Source organism: Dermacentor andersoni, chromosome 1 (genome assembly GCF_023375885.2).
Source record: "Dermacentor andersoni chromosome 1, qqDerAnde1_hic_scaffold, whole genome shotgun sequence".
Classification (NCBI taxonomy): Eukaryota; Metazoa; Arthropoda; class Arachnida; order Ixodida; family Ixodidae; genus Dermacentor; species Dermacentor andersoni.
This window is the reverse complement of record NC_092814.1, coordinates 292003811-292014461: the sequence shown is the minus strand read 5'-3', so window position 1 is coordinate 292014461 and position 10651 is coordinate 292003811.

Below are 10651 nucleotides of genomic sequence, written 5' to 3'. Positions count from 1 at the left end.
AGGCATAATGGCAACCTGCTGTTCATGATCTCAGAATGCCAGCCAAACGCACCCCAGCCCATTCTTATTCTTCTGATTATTTCAGTCTCATTATCCGGATCCGCAGTGACTACCTGTCCTAAGTAGATGTATTCCCTTACCACTTCCACTGCCTCACTACCTATTATAAACTGCTGTTCCCTTACGAGACTGTTAAACATTACTTTAGTTTTCTGCAGATTAATTTTTAGACCCACCCTTCGGCTTTGGCTCTCCAGGTCAGTGAGCATGCATTGCAATTGGTCCCCTGAGTTACTAAGCAAGGCAATATCATCAGCGAATCGCAAGTTAGGAAGGTATTATCCATTAACTCTTATCCCCAATTCTTCCCAATCCAGGTCTCTGAATACGTCCTGTAAACACGCTGTGAATAGCATCGGAGAGATCGTATCTCCCTGCCTGACGCCTTTCTTTATTGGGATTTTGTTGCTTTCTTTATGGAGGACTACGGTGGCTGTGGAGCCGCTATAGATATCTTTCAGTATTTTTACATACGGCTCGTCTACACCCTGATTCCGCAATGCCTCCATGACTGCTGAGGTTTCGACTGAATCAAACGCTTTCTCGTAATCAATGAAAGCTATATATGAAGGTTGGTTATATTCCGCACATTTTTCTATCACCTAATTGATAGTGTGAATATGGTCTGCTGTTGAGTAGCCTTTACGGAATCCTGCCTGGTCCTTTGGTTGACGGAAGTCTAAGGTGTTCCTGATTCTATTTGCAATCACCTTAGTAAATACTTTGTAGGCAACGGACAGTAAACTGATCGGTCTATAATTTTTCAAGTCTTTGGCGTCCCCTTTCTCATGGATTAGGAATTTGTTAGCGTTTTTCCAAGGTTCCGGTACGCTCGAAGTCCTGAGGCATTGCGTATACAGGGTGGCCAGTTTCTCTAGAACAATCTGCCCACCATCCTTCAACAAATCTGCTGTTACCTGATCCTCCCCAGCTGCCTTCCCCCTTTGCATAGCTCCCAAGGCTTTCTTTACTTCTTCCTGTGTTACCTGTGGAATTTCGAATTCCTCTAGACTATTCTCTTTTCCATTATCGTCGTGGGTGCCACTGGTACTGTATAAATCTCTATAGAACTCCTCAGCCACTTGAACTATCTCATCCATATTAGTAATGATATTGCCGGCTTTGTCTGTTAACGCATACATCTGATTCTTGCCAATTCCTAGTTTCTTCTTCACTGCTTTTAGGCTTCCTCCGTTCCTGGGAGCATGTTCTATTCTATCCATATTATACTTCCTTATTTCCTTCCTTCCTTCCTAATAGGACTTAGCAACTTTGTTGAGCTGTGCGTAGCGTTTATGCTGATGTCGCAGCCAACTATATTTGGACAGCATTTTTCTCCCGGACTCACGGCTTTTACGGACGTTCACTAAATGGGATTCGGCATTTATTCTTCTCTCTTCTTCATGTTCTGCAACCTTCAGTTAAATTACAGCGCACTTTAAAGGATGTAGTGGCTTTAAAAAAATGTTAAAAAGAATTTAGGCGTTAAATATAACGCAATTCTTTATCCACGACACATCAACCCGTTGATGACACACTTGTAAGTAGAAATGCCTACGCATGCATGTATACAGTAGACCGGGTGCATTACGTCGCACGGCGAGATGCTGTTTGAGGATACTATCAGGAAAGGTGATGCAAGGTAGATGACCGAGCACAATTCAAAGTGGTACCATTCCCACAGCGGCCTTTTGAAAGCGAAATGACTCTACTCCGGACACCTTCAAAGGGCTCTCCTTGTGAAGACGTTTCCATATTTATGATTTTTCGTCTTGAAGCGGTCGCATATGTTCTTTATGTTTGGATCTTTCGAATCATTTGTACAAGTGACCTTCGGTTTGAGGGAACTGACGCTGAAACTGATAACCAGGTGACTTGACACATTCTGTTTTCTTTAGCCGTCTTGATTGCCTAGCATATTTTATCCACTTAGGTGACTAAAAAGGGCTACATTTTCTCAGTGCTTCTTCCCCTCAAGCCATTACTCATAGCCCTGTAGGTTCAAAACCACAACTCTTGCAAATATCCACGCATAAACTGATGTTCTTGCGCGGCTCCGCATCCTGTTCGTTCATTTCTCCACCAACATCATAGTGCCGAACACACACAGCCTCCTTTCCGACGAGGTAACAAACTATGAATTCGATCCGAATATTGTTTGCAAGCAAGTCGAAGCGTGTTCTTACCGGCTCGTGCTCCGAAGTTCGTCTGAATTTCTTCCCCTTCCCTAGAAAAATGTTGTTGTCATTCCGAGAATTTAATTGCGACACTTTGATTCTAACGTCATGCTCTATGCATGCAAATAGAGGAACAGGCACCTATTGTTTTAATTGTGCCGTCATTTTTGTTTCTGGGTGCGCAGCAGCCAACGTTTTATTTTCGAGGGTACTTTACAGCAGCCTTTATGATGTGCCCATGGGGGTGTGCTAAATTAAAGATAACTGACTCGTTAAAAGTAGAGCCAAGGGCAAAACAACGCCCACACTTTGCCTAAGTTTGTTGAGTCGTCTTCCTCTTCTGTCTGCAGCTTCTTAAAAACAAAGAGCGAGAGGAAATGATGGAATGGCAAGGAGGTCAACCAGACGCCTGTCCTGTTTGCTGCTTGAAGCTGGAGGAGGAAAATTGACCGGATATGCAAAGAGAGATAGATCGGAGGGACAGAATTAATACTGCGTGTACACACAATAACGCACAGCTCACTATAAGCGGTAACTGAGTCCAGTCGGCTTCACATACTGTAACAGTGCTCTGGTCACACTCCCGTGGAAGTACTGCCATCGTGTCGGTTCAAAAATGTCGACAGTGCGGTTGTGCTTCCTAAACCGCTTGGCCTAATGAACTATGACACAACAGATCTCTGTTAATCTTGCACCGCTTCACGTGGGTCGCTTATGTTCATATTTGTTGCATTTGCATTACATGTCAAGCTCTATAGTAAGCGGCTATTTTTGTTTCCTTTAACCACGGTGATACTGAACTACTGCGCCGAACTTGTCGAAATTTGAACAACCATGCCCTCTGCAACATTTTGCATTTCTAATAATATCCACGCATAAAATGGAGAAACCACAAGGAAAGTGCTTCCTGCTTCTCCTTTCAGCATAAGGCCGAAGTATGCTTATTACTGTCCCTTTCTTCGCATAAATGGTTGCCTGCTTCTTTCGCTGACTATTTGCCTGCGCGTTTACTCTGTTTGAGGAAATTGTATGCAACATTCACAACCAGGATAATATGCCGTGATGGAGGGGCCCTATAACGTAAGACTATTTCAATGTGTTTTTATTCCAATCTCCTGACGTCAAATTTGCGTAACCGCTGATGCAAGCATCGGGCGGTCACCCGCAGGGTTGTCTGAACAGACCAATCAAACACTCTCCTCGTTCATAGGAGGACCCTTTTGTTTGCTTGAAAAACGAATAACATTGCCTGCGCTGAGCGGCTTGTCTTATGTAATTGGCTGACAAGAGGCGAGGAGCACGCTTAAGTGGAGAGGGATTCGACGGGGCCGAGCCACTGCACTGAAAATCGATAACCGGACGAAGAGGGTGGTGCCGTCGTCTGCGATTGGTCCGCTTTCCCTTACTTAGCTTGCGGTGGCTGGTCGAAAATAGCGGCGGCATGCAACGGAAGCTTAAGAGGGACGCTAAAACTATCACCTGACGCTAAAAACTATCACCTGACGCTTAAGAGTGACGCTAAAACTATCAACTCTTCAGCAAAGAAGAGTTGTCAGAACGAGGTCGTAAACATGCTAAAAGTGCTCGAAAACATTACACGGCGACGCACGAAGTTTTACGATACGCAAATAAATCCATGCTTTCCGGCAGGTACGAGTAACCAGTGCCGTAGCGATCGGCGGCAGCCGTCTCCTATTCCTTTCGGAACGCGGCTGCCTGCGGTTATTCAGACAAAAACTCAGTTTTGTTCGGCATATTAATGGATCTTTAAAGCGTACACGTTACGTTGACGCGGTGAGTTTTTGCGGTTTTGTGACGCCGCGTGACAGGCAGGTGTAGTGGGTGGAGCCCGAAAGCTTTTGACTAATGGCTGAGGGCTAATGGCCAAAAGGCATCAAATCAAAAATAACTATTTTTCTTTTGTTCAGTCAAATCATTCGTAATCAGTGTGTACACGTCATATCATATGGGGAGCTGTCGCGGGTTTCGTGACGTCGTGTGACTGACAGATAAAGTGGGGGTGGTCCAAAAAAGTTTTTGACCAGTCGCGTAGGGCTGATTGCAGCATTGGAATAGAAAAGTTTGGAATAGTTTTACGTTATAGCTCCCCAGGTCACCTCGTTGTAATGTGGAAAAAAAACTGTATATGCAATCAAAGCGCAGGCAGTGACGCTGAAGCGGGGTTGTCACGAGGGAACTGCAACCATCACGTGTGCGCCCGTTTAATGTTTGAAACGACACTTTCCCAAGTGAGTTACGAAATCAAAACACGTTATTTGTTTAGGGTTTGCCAGACGTAACTGAAAAAAAAAGCTAAAACCTGGGATTAAATTGTACAAATCGCCACGTTTCTTATGTTCCTATGCAGACACTTGTTTGCCCAGTTAATATACACCTGATGTGTAGTGGTGCAACAATGTCTGACATATTCCGGAGGTTTGCTTCCGGAGGTTTGCCACGCTATCATGCATTGGAAACATTCTATTCCTTTTTCTTCTACTGTTGTGTGCCTGTAGCACATTGAAGTCTACTCGTTATAAGGGCGACCATTAAATAAACAGTTACCGAGAAGACCTCCGTCCTTAGCATGTTCAAATTTCAGTTTGCCCATGCTCGACTGAGTGCTTTCTCTTGCTATAGTTCAGAATACGGCTATTTGTAGGCTATAGCGTAGCCACTTGTTCCACCTTCTGTGCGGACTCCCCGTGCCATTCGGTCGACTTACCCCTTGCGGCTATGGGTTTTAAGGCGAGTAGGAGCTTTTGTTACACAAATTAGGCTTGACTTGCCATTAAAGGAATGGGTTCTAGACGGCTGCCGTATCCACTATACACGAGCAGATAAATCACCGATCTGTCGCTAGCCCTTTATAAGAGGCATTACATGCTGCCCTAATCTCAATGACGGGTCCCTCAGGGTGATAGAAATGAATCTCGAAGGCCGTGCCTTTTGCCGTACTGAAGGCTTCAAAAGGGCCGGCGACGTCATGGTACCATTTGTTCTACCAGTTATTCTCCACAACGAACGAATCGTCCGGTTGCAGCTGCAAGAGCACTTGGAGCGTATGTACTGCAAAGAGGCCTTATCCAACGGGTCAACCTAGCTGTTTCGCAGAGTACGAAGAACATCTGCCTGCGTTCCAGCAGAGCGTTTAAAGGCTAGGGTTTCTCATTATCTATTTTGCTAAAGGTGCAATAAAGTGGGCGAAGAACGTTTGCCCTAGTATTGCAGGAGCTTTATTCCCGAAAGGAAGAAAGAGACGTGCAGGCAGGTTAAGATGAAGAGCATCTACCGATACGTCCATGCGACACCTTATGCTCCCTGGAAAACCAAGGATCGCGCGAACGGGAAGTCTCACGCCATTTGATAACATTCGATTGCCAGGCTGAGCTGATGAGAACTTGAAAACACCCTCTCTTTTTTTTCTTGTTTTCTTCATGGAAACTAAACTCACATGGAGTTATTGCTGGCCGCAACAGCCATGGTAACTCCACTTGAAGTTCCTAAAACATCACTACTACTCTGAAACTACTGAAAAGCTTTGGGAAAGTGCCACTGCATACAATAACACGTATGTCAATCATGCGTGCTGTCATGTACGTGCCTTCAATGGGTACCAACAATGGCGGCCTTTAAGGCCAGTTGCACCATGCACTTTACCTGTGAGAAAATTTACGCTTGGCAGAAAATTGCGTAAGTCACAGGAAGTAGCCGCTCATTAAGTTCTCGTGTGAAAAAAGGTAAAAAAGGTTCACGTATGTGTTCATACTTTGTCACTCGACAAGTTACAGGAGTATAGACGCTCTTAAGCCATGCGAAAATTCCATGTTTCGTGCCATTGCCCAGAGTATAGCGTACAGAGCGATCACTCTCCGTCTTGCCCAACCTGTTTGACGGTCGACTTGCCTCTGTCGAAAAAAAGAAAACAAAAGAAAAGACTTGTACGGCATCGACGCTACTAATAGTCACATGAGCAATGTGTACAACCGTTACTGCACCTTTCACTTTTTATGATTCACTGGCCTACGTGAACGACTATGATGAAAACATCTTTTAAGTTTTTTAATAGCGATGCTGTTAACGAAAGTTCCGCAACTATTTTCACGCGGCGTCGTGCGACGGCGTGGTCGATACGAAATGTGAATCGAATGCAGCGTTTCTCGGAGTCCAGAATTTAGTTTGAAACGTAATGATCAGTGACTATAAAAGAAATGTTACCTTGCGTAAATCTGGTTAAAATACAAGTTATTTGCGCGTTTATTTAACCAGACTCGGAATCATGGAATCTTTACACAGCCGGGATCACTCGGTCTCAGTCTCCCCAGAATGATACTCAGTCGAGCTCACTCTGACTCAGACTCATCGGTCCGTGTGAGTGAGTGAATTTGCCGACCTATGGGCACGACTGCTTTCGCTACACGCAAGCCCTGTAGTGCCATCGATATAAAAACGTTTTCTGCATGTCATGCTACCCGCCGCGGTTGCTTAGTGACTACGATGTTGGGCTGCTAAGCACGAGGTCGCGGAATCCAATCCCAGCCACGGCGGCTACATTTCGATGGGGGCGTAAGGCGAAAACACCCGTGTACTTAGATTTCGGTGCACGTTAAAGAACACCAGGTGGTCCAAATTTCCGGAGTCCTCCACTACCGCGTGCCCCATAAAGACCGATCCACATGACGGACCTAGTCTGCGGGCCGATCGGTCACGTGATGCGACGTCACGGCCCGCCGCGGTCCGGTCCGGCGCAGAGCACATTCACACGGCGGACCGCCATAGCAGGCGGCAGAGCAAACCAACCAGCTACACTAACGATTTTTCGCGTCATCATTGTAATGATTCCGGCTCGAGTCCCTCAAAGCCGGAAACTGCTCAACGAGGGATACGAAATAAAAAAAACCTCCTCATCACTCCAAGAGGACATGGTGTTTAAAAATATATATGCTGCACGCACGTGTAGGTGGAACGGCGGACATGAAACGGCTAGCTTTTGCTGAGCCGAAAACTAGATTGGATTTGGCTGAAGACACTCTGTTGCCGGACAACATTCGTTGGCTACGCCGAAATCGCTGCGGTTTGCATGTGGTCCGCCGCCAAAAATGAAGCGGGAAAAGCCTCGGCGATTAGTTGGACCGCGAGGGCCGCGGTCTTGCGCGGGCCAACGGTGGTCCGCACGCACTGGTGACGTCCTATCACGTGATGCGCGGATCGCGGTCCAAAATAGCAATTTGGTCCGTCGTGTGGATCGGCCTCAATCAGATCGTGGTTTTGGCACGTAAAACCCCATAATTCTTTTTCTCCATGTCATGTTCAGCACTCGTTAATGGACGTTATGCAATGCCCGATAAGCCTTCAGGCCTAAATAGCAACACGCTCTTACAACATGCAAGTCCCGCTATTTATGAGTGCAGCGAACGATGGCGCGATATTTTATTTGCCTTTTTTGTAGCGATTTGGGAAAAGAGCTGCAGTATAGTCAGCGTCGATGGGGCTAAAAGATTCAAGATTTTTTCAAAGGAGAATAACCACTAAAATGTTGTATATGCTTTAATTAGCGTAAATATGAACATGCGAAAATGCAAAAGCTCACAAGTTTATAGATACACATAAAAAGCGGGTTTTGGTCGAGGCGCTTGTATTGAGCTTGCCATAATAAAGTTCTTGGGCCGCAGACCTTTGCTTGAATCGTTCAATGTATCATGCATATCCGAACTTGAATAGACCATGTTCAGAACCACAGATACAACAAAGTCCTTCAATGCATACTATAGGGTTGAAGGAATGATTATAATTTATTACACGAACACATAGAGACATTCAGTCACGTTTGAAGAGATATGGGCGACAACTTCAGAAACACATACCCGGTGTCTCTAGGATGTACGTCTCAGATTATGAAATATGGGAGATTATAGACAAAATGCCAATTTTAAGTGACCAAGCTACATAGGAGTGGTGGACATCAAATCTTGCGCGATAATCGCCGGTACATTTATTAGTGGTCTTAAAACTAGAAAAATTTAACTAGTAAAAATTTGTGACTAAGTTCCATAGGAGTGGTGGACATCAGACCTTGAGCGACAATCGCCAATACAATTATTAATCAAATATCTAGTCGTTAACTTTTTTAATCAATGTTGTAATTCCGAATGTGAAGTGGAGCCAGTGCTCAACGCGCCACCTGTCGTTCAATATTCCGCTCCTTGCGCCAGTTACGAGATATCAGTACTCAGAACCTCAACGAAATGAATGTAGGCATTACGGAAATATGCTAACTTGAGCAGCAACATATTTCAAGGCGCAGTTTTCATCCGCATTACTCGAAAGTGGTGCCAGGGGCGAATTTTCTAGCAGAACATTATGTTTTGACTACATGCGAACTTCAATTTGCCATTGCAACATGCCCCTCAAGCCACCAAGTAAAAGCTATTTACAAAAGTTGTGTTCACGTATAGGCGATTGCAGCGTCAACTCTTATCACCGCCACGGCTAAGAAGGTTTGCCAGTGAAGATAATCTTTTTGTTTTGAATCTTATACATTTGAATAATTTTCGACAGTAGTCGCAGAAGCGCGTGGTATAGGGAACCCGGTCGCGTTTGCGGTGACCGAGCTTATGCCACTATTTCGTAGCAACGCCTTTGGTGAGCACAGCAATATGATTACCAAACGTGGGTAGTTTTTTTTTTTACTATTCGTGCCTTATGAATACACTCTGAGCACTGCTCTATGGCGGCATCGCTATGCCTGTGAAACCCATAAAATTAAATTGTACTTTCGTCTCGAGTGATGAACAGGCCAGGGGCAGCCCTCGAGAAGAAAATGGCCTGCAACCAAGGCTAAATGGTCTATCGTATCGCAGCCTGCTCTCCTACATCCGGGAGCTTAACTTATTCTCTCTGATGTGATGCTGGAAGTGCACTACGTTCCCCTAGCCACTGTGCCGGCGTAGTGGCTTTGGCGTTGGGCTGCTAAGCCAGAGGGCGCGGGATCGAATCCCAGCCGCAGCAGCCGCATTTCGATGGCGGTAAACTGCCAAAACGCCCGTAAAGAACCCCAGGTGGTCAAAATTAATCAGAAGTCGCCCACTATATTGTGTCTCATAATCAGATCGTTGTTATGGCACGTAAATCACCATAATTTCATTCATTGAACTACTTTCCTCCACTTCTTCATAGATCTTCGTGGACATCCCTGCGTAAATAAATGAAGGGAAGTCATCACCATCACAATTTTTTAGTATCGGGAGCGCTGAATTGACTGATCGTTAATTATGCGAAGTTTCTGTGTGCGTTTAGTACCATGATTAAGCAAGAGAAAAGGATTAATGAAATGCTGGGCAGGTAACTAGCACTGAGCTTGGTTGGCTACCCTGAACTGCGGTAAGGTGAGGGAAGAAGAATATTAAGATATGGCGAGTCTGCAGCTGTAAACATTATTCAGATCGAATCAATGTTAGAACCAATGTCTAGCGAAGCTATCGTGGATCAGTGATTTATATGCTGTATAAAACTAAGTTCGATGAGTATTGTCTATTTTACATTTATGCAATTCGTAATACCATGCAATGTTTAGGCACCTCACAGGTCGCAACTCTAACGTCATGCCGTGTCTCTGTATGCGAACTACACTGTTTACAAGCCATTACGAGATGCAACCACCAGTTCAGGTGGATGCACGCGGTGAGACGTCGGCGATGTTTGATCGTTGGCGCAAGAATGGTGTGTAGAGGTATACATACAGAGGGAAATGCACGTATAAATGCCCCTTGTGTCAGAGTGCCGATAGATATTTTTAAAGGCTTTATACCCCCCCCCCCCCCCCCCCCCCGTGTCCCAGTAGGCACATAGCCATTCTGGGGGATTGCCAGGAGGTGGACTAGATTTTAATGTAGAGAAAGGAGGAGAGGTCGGCCTGGAGGGCGTGTCTCTAGCCTGCTACTCCTCACTGGGGTAAGGGGAAGTGGGAGATACAGGGAAAGGTAAGGTGGCAGGTCATTATGTTATGGTACAATGAGCTACTATATACACGTTGTCCAATACACAGATGCGCGCTGTAGACACATTACACGCAGGAGTAATCGTGTCGACAAACAACTTTATTGCGCAAACACATTTCGCACTGTCTGCACGTCTCACAGATTCTTAAGGTGATCGTCTAAGCCAGTCTCACGTAGAAAATACAAGAGTGACTTTATGGCACGTTGGGCATAGTCAACTCTTCTCCACGCGCCTAAAATCTTCCGAAAAGGGGCGCGAGTCCAAGCAGTCAACACTAGACTTAAGTGTTCTTCGCTCGGCCGCATACTGAATGCACACGCAAAGTACGTGAGCTATTGTCTCGGGAGTGTGACAGACGCTACAGTCAGGGTCCCGTTCTCGTCCAATCTTGTGAAGCTATCGGTTTGTGTGCGCCA